Source organism: Canis aureus, chromosome 3, assembly GCF_053574225.1.
Source record: "Canis aureus isolate CA01 chromosome 3, VMU_Caureus_v.1.0, whole genome shotgun sequence".
NCBI lineage: Eukaryota > Metazoa > Chordata > Mammalia > Carnivora > Canidae > Canis > Canis aureus.
The window spans coordinates 11,320,377-11,337,675 of NC_135613.1; the positions used below are offsets into that span (position 1 = coordinate 11,320,377).

Below are 17,299 nucleotides of genomic sequence, written 5' to 3' on the forward strand. Positions count from 1 at the left end.
GAGCCTGCTTCTCCCTCTGCCTGGGTCTCTGCCTCTCTGCCTCTCATAAATAAATAAATAAAATCTTAAAAAAAAAAAATAGCAGTGCTTAAGGGGAAATTTACAACACTAAATGCTTATATTAGAAAAGGTCTCAAATTAGTAATCTAAGCTACCCCCTAAGGAACTGTAAAAAGAGCTGTATTAACCCAAAGCAACCAGAAGAAAATAATAAAAACAAGGCTAAATAAATAAATAAATCTGAAGCAGAAAACTACAGAAAAATAAACAAAACCAAATGCTGGTTATCTAGGGAAAAAAAATTTTTTTTTAAGATTTTATCTACTTTAGAGGACAAAGAGCAGGAGGAAGGGGCAGAGAGAAACGGGTAGCCTGACTTAATCTGGGAACTCCGGGATCATGACCTAAACTGAAGGCAGACACCAAGCAGACTGCCTTCAGCTCAGGTCGTGATCTTGGGGTCCATGGATAGAGATCTCTCTGCATCACAAGGAGCCTGCTTCTCTCTCTACCCCCCGCCCCCAGGCATGTGTACAGTTTCTCTCTCAATAAATAAACTTTAAAAAAAAATTTGATAAATCTTGGGGCACCTGGCTTGGCACAGTCAGTAGAGCACAGGACACTTATCTCGGGGTGGTGAGTTCAAACCCCATGTTGAGCATAAAGATTATCTTTAAAAATAGATAAATTTATAGAAAAGGGACAAACTATCAGGAATGAAGGGTGGAATGAATATCATTACAAATCCTAGAGATATTAAAAGAGGAATTAGCAACTTTCATCTATAAATTCAAAAAACAATAGACAAATCTCGGAAACTCAACTTACCAAAACTGACAAAGAAATAGAAAATGTAATTACTCCATACACATAACAAAAATTGAATCTAAAATTAAAAAACATTCAAAAGGAAAAAAAAAACTCAGGCCCAGGTGGCTTCTCTATAAGAATTTTCTATCAATCATCTACAGAAAATTAATACCAGTATCACATGAACCCTCACACCTTGTAAGGCTGGTATGAGAATTAAATGATAAATGGGCTTTTATATGTTTTCTCCCCAGCTTTGACTTTTTTTTGACTAACCTGTTTCAAAGTCATTGGAAGACTTCAACTGTAATCAGTAATAGTTGCTTGAAGTCAAAGCTTCTTTTTTTTTTTCCTTTGGTCAAACCTATTTCTGCGGTTCCATTGTTATTCCCACACTGCCAGGCACAGGGCTTTGTACAAAGCTGTCACTATTGTTAATTAGTAAGAAATTTAAATAAAAATAACATTCTTAAAAAAAAATAACATTCTTTGTTTTAATTCCACTGACTTAATTTTTGTTTTAGATTTAAGGAAAAAAATAATTTGCCAAAGTATTTTGTTAACTTAAGTTTCAAGAATTTTCTTTTAAGTTTTTAATTTCTGTTTTTAGTAATCTCTACAACCCATACTGGTGCTCAAACTCACAACCTGGAGATCAAGAGTCGCATGCTCTTCTGACTGAACCAGCCAGGTACCCCTAAGTTTCAAGGATTTTCAGCTTTCAGAAACTAGATTCCTGTTCTACAAAAACCATGAATCATTAAAGATAATGCATTAAACCACAAATGCAACTACTAAAGATCCTAAATAATTATCAATATATGAAATAAGTCATTAGACCCCAAACTAGTCTAATACAAAATACCAACTCCATTACCATTCCAGGATTTTAACCTGTTTCCAAAGCTAAATACCATAATCTTTGTACCTGGCATGATTAGGAATATTAAATTTAGGAACAACCTGAAAGTTAATAAAATATTCTGGTCAAGTTAACTGTTCTATATATATGCAAACATCCACATAAGTAAAACATATATGAACAAATAATGTATATGTATGTGTATGTATATATATGCACCATATACTAATACTGTACAACACATTTAAAATTCCTTTTATGATTCACAGATTATTCTAAGATGTTATGCCTCAACATGTTTACTGTCATGCATTCACTCACCAACTGTTTGTTGTGTGCTCTTCTATCAAGCACTGTGCTAAGCCACCACAGAAAGACACATTATAAGACCTCGCCCTAAAGTTTCAAAGATCTTACAAGCTAATGAGAAAGACAAAAAACAACTGTAAGACATGTAAATGACTGTAACATAAATCCTAGGAAATGATTATGAACTAGTAATTACAAAACTAGTTCATACCTAGGCATACCTCTCTTTATTGCACTTCTCAGATACTGCATTTTTTACAGATTAAGGTTTGCAACCCTGCATCAAGCCAGTCAATCAGCATCATTTTTCCAAAAGCGTTTGCTCAATCCATGCCTGTGTCACATTTTGGTAATTCTCATTCACAATATTTCAACCTTTATTATTATTACATATGTTACAGTGATCTGTGACCACAGATCCTTGATGTTACTATTGTAAAATTGTAACTGGAGTGCCACCAACCACTCCAATGTAAGACAATGAACTTTACTGATTTATGTGTATGTTCTGATTGCTCCACCCGTCTCTCTCTCTCTCTGCTTAGGCATCCCTATTTCCTAGGAAACAATATTGAAATTAAGCCAATCAATAACCCTATAATGGTCTCTAACTGTTCAAGGTAAAGAGTCAAATGTCTCTCACTATAAATCAGAAGCTACAAATGATTAAACTCATTAAGAAAAACATGTCAAGGGACGCCTGGGTGGCTCAAGGGTTTAGCACCTACCTTCAGCTCAGGGCAGTCTGGGATCAAGTCCCACATGTGGCTCCTTGTGGGGAGCCTGCTTCTCACTCTGCCTATGTCTCTGCCTCTCTCATGAATAAATAAAATCTTAAAAAAAAAAAATGTCAAAAGCTGAGCTAGGGGCAGCCCAGGTGGCTCAGTGGTTTAGCGCCACCGTCAGCCCAGAGCCTGATCCTGGAGACCGGGGATCAAGTCCCACGTCAGGCTTCCTGTATGGAGCCTTCTCCCTCCTGTGTCTCTGCCTCTGTGTCTCTCATGAATAGATGAATGAAATCTTAACTAATAATAATGTGTTTAAAAAAAAAAAAAAAGCTGAGCTAGGCCAAAAGCTAGGCTTCTCGAACCAGTTAGGCAAGTTATAAATGCAGGGGAAAATTTCTTGAAGGAAACAAGAGGTGCTACCCCAGTGAAGAAATGATAAGAAAGCAAAACAGCCTTATTGCTGATATGGAGAACGTTTTAGTGTTCTGGATAAAAGATCAAAGGAGCCACAACATTCCCTAAGCCAAAGCCTAATCCAGAGCAAGTTCCTAACTCTCTTCAGTTCTACCAACTGAGAGGAGAGGTAGCTACAAAGAAAAGCCTGAAGCTAGCAGAGACTGACTCATGAAGTTTAAAGAAAGAAGCCATCCTCTATAGCAAGGAACAACGTGAAGCAGCAAGTGCTGATGCAGAAGCTGCAGCAAATTATCCAGAAGATGTAACTAAGATAATAAAGGTGGCTATATTTTTTTAAGTAGATTCCATGCTCAGCACAGAGACCAACATTAGGCTTGAACTCACCACCCTGAGATCAAGACCTGAGCTGAGCTCAAGAGTTGGATTGCTTAATCGACTGAGCCACCCAGGTGCCCTTTAAACAAGATTTTATTTTTAAAAAAATTTTATTTATTTATTCATGAGACACAGAGAGGCAGAGACATAGACAGAGGGAGAAGCAGGCTCCTTACAGGACTCCAATGTGGGACTCAATCCCCAGACCAAGATGACGCCCCCAGGTATCCCTAAACAACAGATTTTAAATGTAGACAAAACAGCCTTATAGTGGAAGGAGATGCCATCTAGGACTTCCATACTCAGAAGTCAATGCCTGGATTTAAAGCTCCAAAGGACCCAGTAACTCTTGTTAGAAACTAATGCAGGGGATCCCTGGGTGGCGCAGCGGTTTGGCGCCTGCCTTTGGCCCAGGGCGCGATCCTGGAGACCCGGGATCGAATCCCACATCGGGCTCCCGGTGCATGGAGCCTGCTTCTCCCTCTGCCTGTGTCTCTGCCTCTCTCTCTCTCTCTGTGACTATCATAAATAAAAAAATAAAAAAATAAAAAATTAAAAAAAAAAAAAAAAGAAACTAATGCAGCAGGCAGCCCAGGTGGCTCAGCGTTTAGCGGGGCCTTCTGCCCAGGGTGTGGTCCTGCGGTCCCGGGATAGAGTCCCATGTCAGTCTCCCTGCATGGAGCCTGCTTCTCCCTCTGCCTGTGTCTCTCATGAATAAATAAATGAAAAGAAAATCTAAAAAAAAAAAGCTAATGCAGCCAGTGACTAAGTTGAAGCCAACGCTCATTTACCATTCTGAAAATCCTACAGCACTTAAGAATTATGCTAAATCCACTCTGCCTGTGCTCTATAAATGAAACAACAAAGCCAGAATGACAGTACATGTTTACAACATGGTTTACTAAAGATATTAGGCCCACCATTGAGACCTACTGCTCAGAATAAAAAAGATTCCTTTTACTGTTCACTGACAACACACCTGGTCACCCACGAGCTCTAATGGAGATGTATGAGATTAACGTTTTCATGCCTGATAACACAACATCCATTCTGCAGTTCATGGATCAAGGAGTAATTTCAACCTTCGAGTCTTTTTAAGAAATATATCCTACAGGGACGCCTGCGTGGCTCAGCGGTTTGGGTGTCTGCCTTCGGCTCAGGTCGTGATCCTAGAATCTGGGGTCGAGTCCTGCATCAGACTCCCTGCATGAAGCTTGCTTCTCCCTCTGCCTGTGTCTCTGCCTCTATGTCTCTCATGAATGAATAAATAAATAAAATCTTTAAAAAAAAAAAAAAAAAAAAAGAAATATATCTTACATGGCTAGAACTGCTATAGATTGCGATTCCTCTGATGGATTTGAGCAAAATCAATTGAAAACCTTCTGGAAAGAATTCACCATTCTAGATGCCATTAAGAACATTCGTGATTCATGGCAAGAGGGCAAAGTAACAATATTAACAAAAGACTGGAAAAAATTCCAATCTTCATGGATGACTTTGAGGGGTTCAAGATTTCAGTGAAGGAAGTTACTATAAATGTAAAAATAGCAAATTAACTAAAATTAGAAATGAAGCCTGAAGATGTGACTGAATCGCTGAAATTTCACGATAAAACCTTGACGAGAAGTTGTTTCTTGGGGCCCCTGGGTGGCTTAGTCAACTAAGTGTCTGCCTTAGGCTCGGATAGTGATCCCAGAGTCCTGGGATAGAGCCCCGAGTTGGGCTCCCTGCTCTGTGGGGAGCCTGCTTCGCCTTCTCACCTCTGCCTGCCCCTTGCCCTGCTTGTGCGCTCTCACTGTCAAATAAATAATAAATAAATAATTTTTAAAAGTTGTTTCCTATGAATAAGCAAAGAAAGTAGTTTCTTGAGATGAATTCTATTCCTAGTGAAGATTGGTGAAATGGTAACAAAGAATTTATAATATTACATAAATCACCAACAGGGATTTGACAGGACTCAACTTTTGAAAAAAGTTCTATGGTGCATAAAATGTTATCAAACAGTATGACACGCTGAGAAACTTCATGAAAGGAGTCAAGTGATGCAAAAAAACTCCATTATTGTCTTATTTTAAAAAACTGCCAGGGCTTCCACTTCACCCAGATCAGTAAGGAGCCATCAACATGGAGGGAAGACTCCCCACCAGCATAAGGTTACAATTTCTGGGTTAGCCTTTTCTTAGCAATAAAATATTTTTAAATTAAGATAGGCACATTTTTTTGTTAGACGTAATGCTACTGCACGCTTAACGGGCTACAATAAAGTGTAAACATTATTATATGCGCACTTTGAAAACAAAAAAAAAAAGTCAGGGGCTCCTGAGTGGTTCAGCCAGTTAAGTCTGTCTTTGGCTCAAGTCATGATCCCAGGAGCAGGGAGCCTGCATTTCCATCTTCCTCAGTAGGCCCCCCTGCTTGTGCACTCAAACGCATGCCTTCTCTCAAATAAATAAATCTTAAAAAAAAGTTAAAATATTCATTTGACTCACTCTATTGCGATATTCACTTTATTATGGTGGTTCAGAACAGAACCCACAATATCTCCAGGGCATGCCTGTACTGATGTACTATTTTCATCGGTGTACCAACAATATGTCACACACTGGCCTCATGTGCCCTTATTGGCTCTACCAACTCACTTGATCCCACTCAACTTTGGAACAAATCCATCCAGTCTCCCTTTTATCATTCAGTTCTAGGAGCTCTGTTTTTATTTCTTTTTTTGGGGGGGGAAAGCCTTTTAAAGAAGAATTCTCTTTATTCTGAGTAAGGGAAAGTATAAAACCATGAATCGAGTCATTCCTCATGTTACTTGGTTAGAAAGGTGAGACTGCTGCAACTCACACCTGCTGCCCAAAATTGTGAAGCTGTCCAGAGGTGGTAATCCTAAAAGCTCTATTTAAAGTAGTTAAAAACAGAAAAAAAAAAAAAAAAAAAAAAATCTGGTCCTAAGAGACAAGCCTAAGAGTAGCTCCAAAAAGTACCAAGTGGGAAAAAGAGGCAGTAGCATGGTCAACAGTGACTAGAATGATAGTATGCAGTATAAAGGAAACCTTTTGTATTTAAAATGTATTATTTTAGGGACCCCTGGGTGGCTCAGCTGTTGATCATGCGCTTTCAGCTCAGGGAATGATCCTGGGATCAGGTCCCACATCCGGCTCTCTGCATGGAGCCTGCTTCTCCCTCTGCCTGTGTCTCTGCCTCTCTCTCTCTCTCTCATGAATAAATAAATAAAATCTTTAAAAAAAAAAGCCAACTTTACTGTATTTTCACACTGTCAACTGTTACCAAACCTTCACTGATCAAATTAATCAAGATTAAAAAGTTAATAAAATAAAGGGTCACAAGACCAGTAGCATCATGTGTAACACACAAGAAAAGTACAGACTACAGAAAGCAGAGACCATTATATATTCTGGAAGCTATAAATATTGAAATGTGTAGATATTATGAAAGTATTTTTGTCTTGTTTCAACAAAATAAATATAAAAAAAAAAAATCACAGGAGTCACTGGGTATACATCTCACCAAGAGTTTTTCCTCATATTTTTACACAGTTGTAATCATGGACTCTGACACTACTGAACCCCGCCTTTTATCATGTAACATAGTATCTATTATGCTACAGTCTTTAGTTTTATTTTAATGGCTAATATTCCATAGTAGTAATTTTCAATTTCCCCAACTGATATGTCATATAAATGATGCTGAAATTAGTATTAATGTGCAAACTAATGCATACAAAAACTTTTTCCGTATTTGAAATTATTTCATTAGACTACACCCTATTTTCTATTTTTAAAGTCAGAAGAGACTACCTACAGCTGGGACTTGATTCTAATTTTAAATGAATGAGAACTTAAGCCTAGAGTTGGGGATTCCGGAGGCTCCTGATCACCTAGAAGCCCAGAGGCACAGGAAGAAAGTAAAAACAAATCATTTGGACAAAACAGTAACAGTACTTTGAAAATGAGAGCCAATGCTAACATTAAAGTTTTTTTTTTTTTAAAGATTTTATTTATTTATTCATGAGAGACACACAGAGAGAGAGAGAGAGAGAGAGGCAGAAAGACACGGGCAGAGGGAGACAGGCTCCATGCAGGGAGCCGACGTGGGACTCGATCCCGGTCTCCAGGATCAGGCCCTGGGTCGAAGGCGGCGCTAAACCGCTAAGCCACCTGGGCTGCCCACATTAAAGTTTCAAAACACTCTTTTACCTTCTAAGTAAAGGGTATCACGAAGTCCTTTTATTCCCAGTAGATGTGCTTTTGAGAAAGTTGTAAAAACAAAATTTCCCACGGACTACTGGGCTGTAGGTAAAGAAGTCAAAGGCTTCTCCGTGCCTGCGCCCACTCACAGGCATCTCAACTACTATTTTATTAAATACTCGCGCAAGGAGAGATATAAACAAAATTGGCCCCGAACTGATCATGGTTGAAGCTAAATGAGAAGAGAATTCATTACTACCCTTTAGTCTGCATGAAATTTCAATACAAAGTTAAACGCATAACCCAGAACAAAGAATCACAACCCCCCCCCCCCTTCCTCGAAAAGAGTGATTTATAAGCGGCTTTTAATTTTAATGAAGGGGCTGTGCCTTTCCTACCGCCTAATGGTAGACGGACCCTCTGTGGATCCCGATCCCGGCGAAAGTTTACGCGGCTGAGTTTGAAGCCCTGAGCTCCAGCACCCCGGAAGAGAGCGCGGAGAATACGGAGAGGAGCGAGACGAGGAGGGGGCCTCGGGCTCCTCACAGGGTCTCCCCTACGACACGGGGGGCAAAGACCGCTGCTCGCGGAAACTACGGAGGAAGGCCGACTCCCTCCGGCCGATGGAGGCCGCCCCGCCAGGTGGAGCGGTCGACGCAGACCCCGACCTTCCCGGAGCCTCTCTGGACCAGTCCAACAGGGCACAGGGTGTCACCCCGAGATCGCAGGCCGAGCCCCGTCACCAACAGGCGCCGAGGCCGCGGCGTTTCCGCCTCGGGGGAAGAACTCTTCCAGGCAGGAAGCACAAGAGGAAAGTTCCGCCGCCTCAAGTATCCGGGACCAGCGGTCTCCACGCGGCTCGCGGCCCCGCCACGCCCCCAGCCCCCGCCTCAAGCGGCCTCCCGCGCCGCGGACCTCCGGCCTGACCCCCAGACCCAGGATCCTCCCTTTTCTCCTCACCTGCCACCTCAGGGTCGTCTGAACCCAGACTGGGGAACTCCTAAACCCAGAGCTCAGCGCGAGGAGAAAAACAAAGACCCTTAACGATAAGACTGCCGATAAGACTCACCTGGCTGAATCCAGGCGTGAAAACGGCTGACACCGACTCGGTTCTCAAAGCTCAGCATCCAAAATGGCGGCTCCCTCGGCCTCAGCACAAGCAAGCGCGGGCGGAGGGATCCGCGGGGGGGGGGGGGGGGGGGTCAGCTAGCCACGCCCCCCTACCCAGGGATTGGCTGCGAGCCGGCCGCTCCCGGAACTCACGTCCTGAGGGACTCGAGGCTCCCTCATTCGGGTCCCTTCGGAGCGGGCGCGATGGGGACTACTTCCCGCGGCGGAGGCATGGGTGGTGACGTGTGCCTACGTCACGCCACCTACGTGATCGTCACCTGATGGAGGCTCGCCCTCTCTCGGAGGTCTTAACCTGGGGCCCAGGGAGGTGGGCTGCAGTAGTTTGCTCACCTGCTTTGTGCCCGGTGCTTTTTTTTTTTTTTGCCGGATTTTTCCCAGTCCCTCGAAAACCCAGCTCCAGTATTAACCTTTTAGATACCCGGAGTTGCTCCCCGATATTTGCTCCCGACCTTGGGTCAACTCCAGTCGCCCCAAGGGCTTCCTGCCGGGAGTCGGGTTCTTCCCTCCCGCGGCAGCGACTGAGCGGGTTTCCGACCCTTCCTCCTATTCCTTTAGTTGCCCACCATCACTCCATCCATGTCCTCCGATAGCCCTGCCCCTCTTTTATTTTTTTCCCAGCCCCTCTTTTAAACCAAATCTGATTGCTCTTTCAACCAGAATGTCTTTATTATTTAATTCACTGATGTTTTGTCAACACCACGTTCTCCGGCGATTTACCTTATCTCTATAACATCTCTGTGCTAAATGAAACTTCCGTTTACTTTTGTTTTTCCCTTGAAAACCAGTCTCCCCGTTTACCCAAGGAAGGGCGCCTCCTCGGCTCTTGGCTTCTAGGGGAGGTAACCCTGCCCCCTGCTGTCGAGGCCGCGTCCACCGGGACCGAAGCTGTGGTTTGCGAAATTGTAATGCGGTCATAGGACGAGGATGGAGCTACGCATTACTGTATGTTTATATGGACTCAGTAGTGGTGTGTGTTTATCACCACTTGAAATATTTCTTTAAGAAACCGTTCCCAGAACCTCAAAATACAGTGTGTGTGGTTCCTTTCAAATGTGTAGGTGTGTTTTTCCCCCCTGTAAATGCGTGCAAATGTAATTGAAGTCTGTTGTGCAGTAGGATAATGGCAACCATAAAGATGGGAGTGAGGGCGGAGGGCTCGAATCTAAAAAGCCTTAGAGACCTTGCAACCAAAGGTAAGGTGTGTGGATCTTGTTTAAGGATTCAAACCAACCAACTATATAAAAGACATTTTTGAGACAATTGGGAAATTTAGATGATGGACCAGGTATTTTACATGATACCAACAAACCAAAGAATTGTTATTCTATTAAGCATGAAAATGGCATTGAGATTTTGTAAGAAAACGTCCTTTTAAAAATGTTTAGACCGGGATCCCTGGGTGGCGCAGTGGTTTGGCGCCTGCCTTTGGCCCAGGGCGCGATCCTGGAGACCCGGCATCGAATCCCATGTCGGGCTCGCGGTGCATGGAGCCTGCTTCTCCCTCTGCCTGTGTCTCTGCCTCTCTCTGTGTGTGACTATCATAAATAAATAAAAAATTTTTTAAAATGTTTAGACCATGAATTCCTTGCATAGGGGTAAAATGGGGCAAGGATTGTGATGATTGTGTAACTGAATGAGTTAGTGTTGTACGATTCTCTCTACGTGTAAGTATGTTTTAAAATGTTCATAGTGGGATCCCCGGGTGGCTCAGCGGTTGAGCATCTGACTTCAGCCCAGGGCGTGACTCTGGGGTCCCGGGATCGAGTCCGACATCAGGCTTCCTGCATGGAGCCTGCTTCTCTGTGTGTGTGTGTGTTTCTCATGAATAAATAAATAAAATATTTAAGAATAATAAAATAAAAATTAATAATAAAAGAAAAAAAAGCAGAATAAAGGGGATTGAATTTAACACCACGTTTTTTGAAAGTAAAAATATGTTTGTTTTTACCAATTTGAGAGTACATATGTGGGGTTTAGTGAAAATGCCTATGCCATTATTAATTTTTAAAAATACATTATTAGGGGATCCCTGGGTGGCTCAGGGGTTTAGCGCCTGCCTTCCGCCCAGGGCGTGATCCTGGAGTCCTGGGATCGAGTCCCACGTTGGGCTCCTGGCATGGAGCCTGCTTCTCCCTCCTCCTGTGTCTGCCTCTCTCTCTCTCCTCTATCTATCTCTATCATAAATAAATAAATCTTTAAAAAAAGACATTATTAAAATTTGTGTTTTTATTTTAAATTTAATACAAATAGGATAATAACATGCACACTATTCGGTAAACCTGCTTTTGGGGGCCCCCGGGTGGGTCTGACTGTTATGTGTCTGCGGTTGGTTCAGGTCATAATCCCAGGGTCCTAAGATCAAGCCCTACGTTGGACTCCTTGCTTGGCAGGGAGCCTGTTTCTCCCTCTCCCACTGCCCCCCATTCTTTTTTTTATTGCCCCCCATTCTTGCTCTCTCTCACTTTCTATCTCAAATAAATAAAATTTTTTGAAATTTTGAAAAACCTGCTTTCTATATATTTTCTATATTTTTAAATAAAGGTTTTATTTATTTAAGAGAAATAGGGGAAGGGGCAGAGGAAGAGAGAGAGAGAGAGAATCTCAAGCCGACTATGTGTTAAGCTTGGAGCCCTATGTGAGGCTTGATCTCACAACCCAGAGATCATGACCTAAGCTGAAATCAAGAGTCAGACACTTAAATGACTGAACCACCCAGGCACCCCAAACCTACTTTTTATACTTAATATACTCTGCATATTTTTTAAAGATTGTATTTTTAAGCAATCTCTTAGCCCAGGTGGAACTTGAAATTAGAATCCTGAGATCAAAAGTTGCATACTTTATTGACCAAGCAAGCCAGGACCCCATTCTACATATCTTTTTTTCTGTCAGTACGTACCGATCCATTTTAACCATGGAAGCAGATACACCATAATTCAGCCAAATGTCTTATGAGTATTTAGGTTGATTCCAATTATGTTCTGTATTGTCCTATAGTGAATATCCTTCTAAGTATATATGTGTATATGTTCAGACTATTTTTCTTTTCAGATCACTTATTAAAGACAAAGTCCCATAAGTGGCATTGGTAGGTCAAAGGATATGCATATTTAAAAATTTGGTTCCCATATTATGTGTCCCCCAAAGTTCATATGTTGAATTGCTAACCCCCAGGATCTCAGATTGTGACCTTATTTGGAGAATGGATCTTTACAAAGCAAGTCAAGTTAAAATGAGGTCCCTAGAGTGGACCCTAATCCAATGACTTATATCCCTATGAAAAGGTAAAATTTGAAGACAGATACACACTCAGGGGGAACACCAAGTAAAGATGAAGGCAGAGATGCAGGTGAAGCATCTACAAACCAAGAAACACCAAAGATTGCCAGCAAACCACCAGAAGCTAGGGAAAGGGCCTGGAACCAATTCTTTCTTAAAGCCCTCAGAAGACGCTAACTCTACTAATGCCTTGATCTAGGACTTCTAGTCTCCAGAATCATGAGACAATAAATTTCTGTTAAGTGACCGCATTTGTGGTAATTTGTTAAAACAGGCCTACCAAACTAGTACAACCCATTACCAAACTTCTCTCCCAAAAGGTGCTATTATTCTATCTTCCTAGTAATAGTGTATGAGAATGCCCATTTCCTCGTACTCCCCAACTATAGGCATTGTCAATCTTTCTAATCTTTTTGAAACTAAGAAATTATTTTACTTTGCATATTGTTGAACATTAGCGAGATTGACTAGCTTGTAAATATGCTCATTGTGGTCTTCTGTTCATTTTCCTAATGGTACAGATAAACTTTTAAAATAAATTTTTTACAGTAATGCATAAATAGCCAACCACACACACACACACACACACACACACAGCTGAAAAAGATGTTAGAATAATCATTGTTATCAGATTCTGGTGCTTTTGAGCAAGTTACTTAATTCTCTATGCTTCAGTTTCCTCATCTGTAAGATGGGAATAATATCACCTACATTAATAAAGTTGTTATGAGGATTAAGTGGGTTAATTACATAAAGCTTTTAGAATACCATATTAAACAGATAATGTTAAATGCTTTCAAAATCCTTCCAAGTGATATTATGTGCATGTAAAACCATATGTATATACATGCCCTTTTTTACACATGTAGTAGCATTATGTACACTATACTGTAACTTGTACTATCACATACAAAGATATATATCTTGGAGATTGTTCCATATCAGTAGGTATCAATAATTCTCATTCTTTTAGAGAACTACATAATCCAATATATATGTGTACTATAATTTTTAAGCACTGTTCTGTTGGTGGGAATTCAGGTTATTTCCAATATTCTGCCTCTATAAACAATGCTGCAATGACTAGATATTGGCTAGCATGGGTTGTATTTAATAGGTAAATTCCCAGAAGCAGAACTGCGTCAAAGGGTACATTTTTAACGTGAAGAGATTTGCCAGCTCACCCTTGACAGAGGAAGCATCAATTTACATCGCCACTGATGTATGAGAGTTTTTATTTCCCCATGCCCTCAGTAGCACAGTGTGTTTGGATAACTTTTGGAGTACTTGACATTATTGCAACCTTGTTCAAACCATGAAAGATGAGTGAAAAGTGTCATGGAGCTCATGTCTTGCTAAAAGTGACACAACTCATTTAGAAAAATTGCTTCCTGGGGCACCTAGGTGGCTCAGCGGTTGAGCGTCTGCCTTCAGCTCAGGGTGTGATCTCGGAATCCCAGGATCGAGTCCCGCATTGGGCTCCCTGCATAGAGCCTGCTTCTCCCTCTGCCTGTGTCTTTGCCTCTCTCTGTGTGTCTCTCTCTGTCTCTCTTTGCCTCTCTCTCTCTCTCTCTCTCTCTCTCTCGTCCCATGTCAGGCTCCCTGCATGGAGCCTGCTTCTCCCTCTGTCTCTGCCTCTCTCTATGTGTTTCTCATGAATAAATAAAATCCTTAAAAAAAAAAAAAAAGAAAAGAAAAGAAAAGAAAAATTGCTTCCTACCCAGCAGTTGCTTCAATTCAGCATTGATCATCTGTTTCTGTTCTGTATAATTATTTAGATCCTATAGTACATCAGTGTATTTTTTAAAAGATTTTATTTATTTATTCATGAGAGACACAGAGAGAGAGGCAGAGACACAGGCAGAGGGAGAAGCAGGCTCCATGCAGGGAGCCCAAAGTGGGACTCCATCCCGGCTCTCCAGGATCAGGCCCTGGGCTGAAGGCAGCGCTAAACCACTGAGCCACCCGGGCTGCCCACATCAGTGTAAATTGTGCCACTGTCCTTGGCTGAACAGACCAGTTTCATTCAGAAGCAAAACATAACTGAAAAAAATCAAACTGACTCACATTATTTTGTTTGAAAATCCTATTTTGCTGTTAGGATAAAAATCAATGCATAACATTTCTTTGGTTAACTAACCAGTAACTCTTTTTTGTGTACATGATGATAACTAGGGGCCATGACACGCACCTGATACAGTGCTTGAACATAATAGAATAATGTTCCATAGCAGGCCTGCAGGCCAGGATCAGTCAGGGCTGTTTCTGTACAGTCCCTCCAGCTAAATATGGTTTGTACAGGGTTAATGGATTGCAAAAACAAAAAACAAAACAAAGGGAAAGAAGAATATGTGACAGAATCCTGATGTGCCCACAAAGCCTAAAATATTGATAAATTGGCCCTTTACAGAAAAGTTTTGCTGACAGCTGCAATAGAAGAAAGTACTACACATCCTGTAAAGAGAGAAGGGTAAGATGATGGGCAGAAAGTAATTTGTCTTTTTCCTTTAAAAAAAAAAACAAAAAACGATTTATTTGAGTTGGGGGGAGGGGCAGAGGGAGAGAATCCCAGACTCTTCACTGAGCACAGAGCTAACTTAGGCTGGATCTCAGGCTGAGATCATGAGCCAAAATCAAGGGTTGGACACTCAACTGACTGAGCCACCCAGGCGCCCCTTGTCTTTTTTCTTTTAAATACATTTAGAAAAGGGAAAGTCTTGGGGCATCTTGGTGGCTCAGTCAGTTAAGTGTCTGACTTTGGCTCAGGTTGTGATCTCAGGGGATCTTTGTTTTTTTTTTTTTTTTTCTCAGGGGATCTTTGTGATGAATTTTTGGAATATAGATGAGGTTGGTGGGGTGAGGTCCGGAGTCGAAGACCAAGAAAGAAATCTTGAGACGTCTTTGGTGCAAAATGGTGGTTTTATTAAAGCATGGGGACAGCACCCCTGGGCAGGAAGAGCTGCTGCCCTGGGCCTGTGAAGGGTGGCTGATTATATACCTGGCAGTTGGGAGGGGTTTGAAGATAGAGTACTCTCTAAGGAATTTTGGAAGCAAGGTTTCCAGGACCTTGAGGGGGCTAGTTATTGTTGGGGAAAGGTCACTTATTACCATCTAATAAAACCTGAGTCATGGGGATCTCTGGGTGGCTCAGCAGTTTGGCACATGCCTTGGGCCCAGGGCGTGATCCTGGAGACCTGGGATTGAGTCCACGTCAGGCTCCGTGCATGGAGCCTGCTTCTCCCTCTGCCTGTGTCTCTGCCTCTCTCTCTCTTTCTGTGTCTCTCATGAAAAAATAAAATCTTAAAAAAAAAAAAAAAAAAAAACAAAACCTGAGTCATGAGACCCTTCAGATGTACATTGGTGGGCCATGTGCTTGGGGAATGATTGCCAACATATATCTTTGGGGGATAGAGATAAAGGAATTTTTTTTAAAGATTTTATTTATTTACTCATGAGAGATACAAAGAGAGAAAGGTAGAGACACAGGTAGAGAGAGAAGGAGGCTCCATGCAGGGAGCCCGACGTGGGACTCGATCCCAGGTCTCAAGGATCACCCCCTGGGCTGAAGGCAGCGCTAAGCCACCGAGCTGCCCATGAAGGAAATTTCTAAAGGAATTTTTATATGTTAAGGTAGACTTATAGGATCCTGGGGGTCAGGCTAAGATTGCCTTTTGCCCTTAGCAAAGTATTAACTTTGAGGCAGTTAAGTCCGTAAAGGAATGTCCCTCTGCCTGTTTCAAGAGCTTGTTGGTGTGCTTTGTCCTCAGCTAGTCCTCTGCTCCCCCATCACTGGGATCCAGCCCTGCATGGGACTCCCAGGCTTCGAGGAGAAATCTGCTTGTTATCCTCCCTCTGCCCCTCCCCCACTAATGTTTTTTCTCTCTCTCTCTCTCTCTCATATAAATAAATCTTTTTTAAAAAAGAAAAGGGAAAATCTTGGAAATATAAAATATGGACTATTCTGGACATTTTCATAGACCTATAGAAAAATCAAGAGCATTTTTTAGAGCACCTATGGAATGATTTTTCAGAGAACTTATTAATATAATTAATTAGGGCTATATACAAATATTAAATATTTCCATGGTATTTTTCAGTTTACAAGTTACTTACAAACACATTACCTCAATATAAGTGAGGCTCACAACATTTCTATAAGCAACTGTGGGCCAGAAGTGATTGTTTTTAGAAGAGAAAAGTGAAGCTTGGACCTGTAGTAATCAATCCAAGGTCAACAGGTATAACTACCAGGGTCGGATCTTGACCCAGATCTTGAAACTAGACATTATATACTTTCCATTATCCATAATGACTTGCATCCTAGTTTTACCTCCAATTCCTGTATATTGATTTTATCAACAAATGAAAAATTTGGGCAGCCCTGGTGGCGCAGCGGTTTAGCGCCGCCTGCAGCCCAGGGCGTGATCTGGAGACCCTGGATCGAGTCCCACGTCAGGCTCTCTTCATGGAGCCTGCTTCTCCCTCTGCCTGTGTCTCTGCCTCTCTCTCTCTCTCTCTCTCTCTCTGCATCTCTATGAATAAATAAATAAAATCTTAAAAAAAAACAAATGAAAAATTCATTAAATCACAGTTATGATTCTGATTTGGGTTCACATATAAGATCAAAAGAGAGTTCTCAAATCAGATTATTTTCATGGCATTTATCATCATTGTAGTCATCCTAGAAAACTTTATTTTACCTTAAATGGCTCCAAAGGGATGAAAATATAACTATAGATTCTAAATATAAACTTAAAAGTTAAAACAATCTCCTTAAAATATAAGATTCTTATCAAGACTATATGATACTGGCATAAGAATAGACATATAGATCAATGGTATAGAATTGAAAGTCCAGAAATAAACCCATACATTTATGGTCAATTGATACTCAACAAGGATAATAAAACAAGTTAATGGGGGAAAGAATAGACTTTTCAACAAATAATTCTAGAAAAACTGGATATCCACATGCAAAATAATAAAGTTGAAACTCCCTGTCTCACACTTATGCAAAAATTAACTCAAAATGGATCAGATATTTAAATGTAAGAGGTAAAACTATAAAATTTTTAGAAGAAAACATGGGTGTAAGTTTTAATGACTGTGGATTAGGAGGTGGTTTCTTAGATATGACACCTAAATCACAAGCAGCCAAAGAAAAAATACACAAGGTGGAC

The 17,299-nt window shown here is 41.2% G+C and overlaps 1 protein-coding gene and 1 long non-coding RNA gene across 3 annotated transcripts in view; one reads left to right on the plus strand and one right to left on the minus strand.

Moving 5' to 3' along the window:
* Positions 1–8,924, minus strand: part of IST1 (IST1 factor associated with ESCRT-III) — a 33,763-nt gene extending 24,839 nt beyond the window's left edge. The window contains exon 1 of one of the 2 annotated variants that reach the window (XM_077889403.1): positions 8,779–8,924. The gene's annotated coding sequence lies outside the window, so the exon portion shown is untranslated. The remainder of the gene's footprint in view (positions 1–8,778) is intronic. The other variant, XM_077889409.1, reaches the window with a different exon arrangement.
* Positions 8,084–10,410, plus strand: LOC144308632 (uncharacterized). Its single transcript, XR_013375036.1, has 2 exons — positions 8,084–9,124; positions 9,626–10,410. It is a non-coding gene; the product is annotated as an uncharacterized LOC144308632 (long non-coding RNA).
* The last annotated feature ends 6,889 nt before the right edge of the window (positions 10,411–17,299 follow it).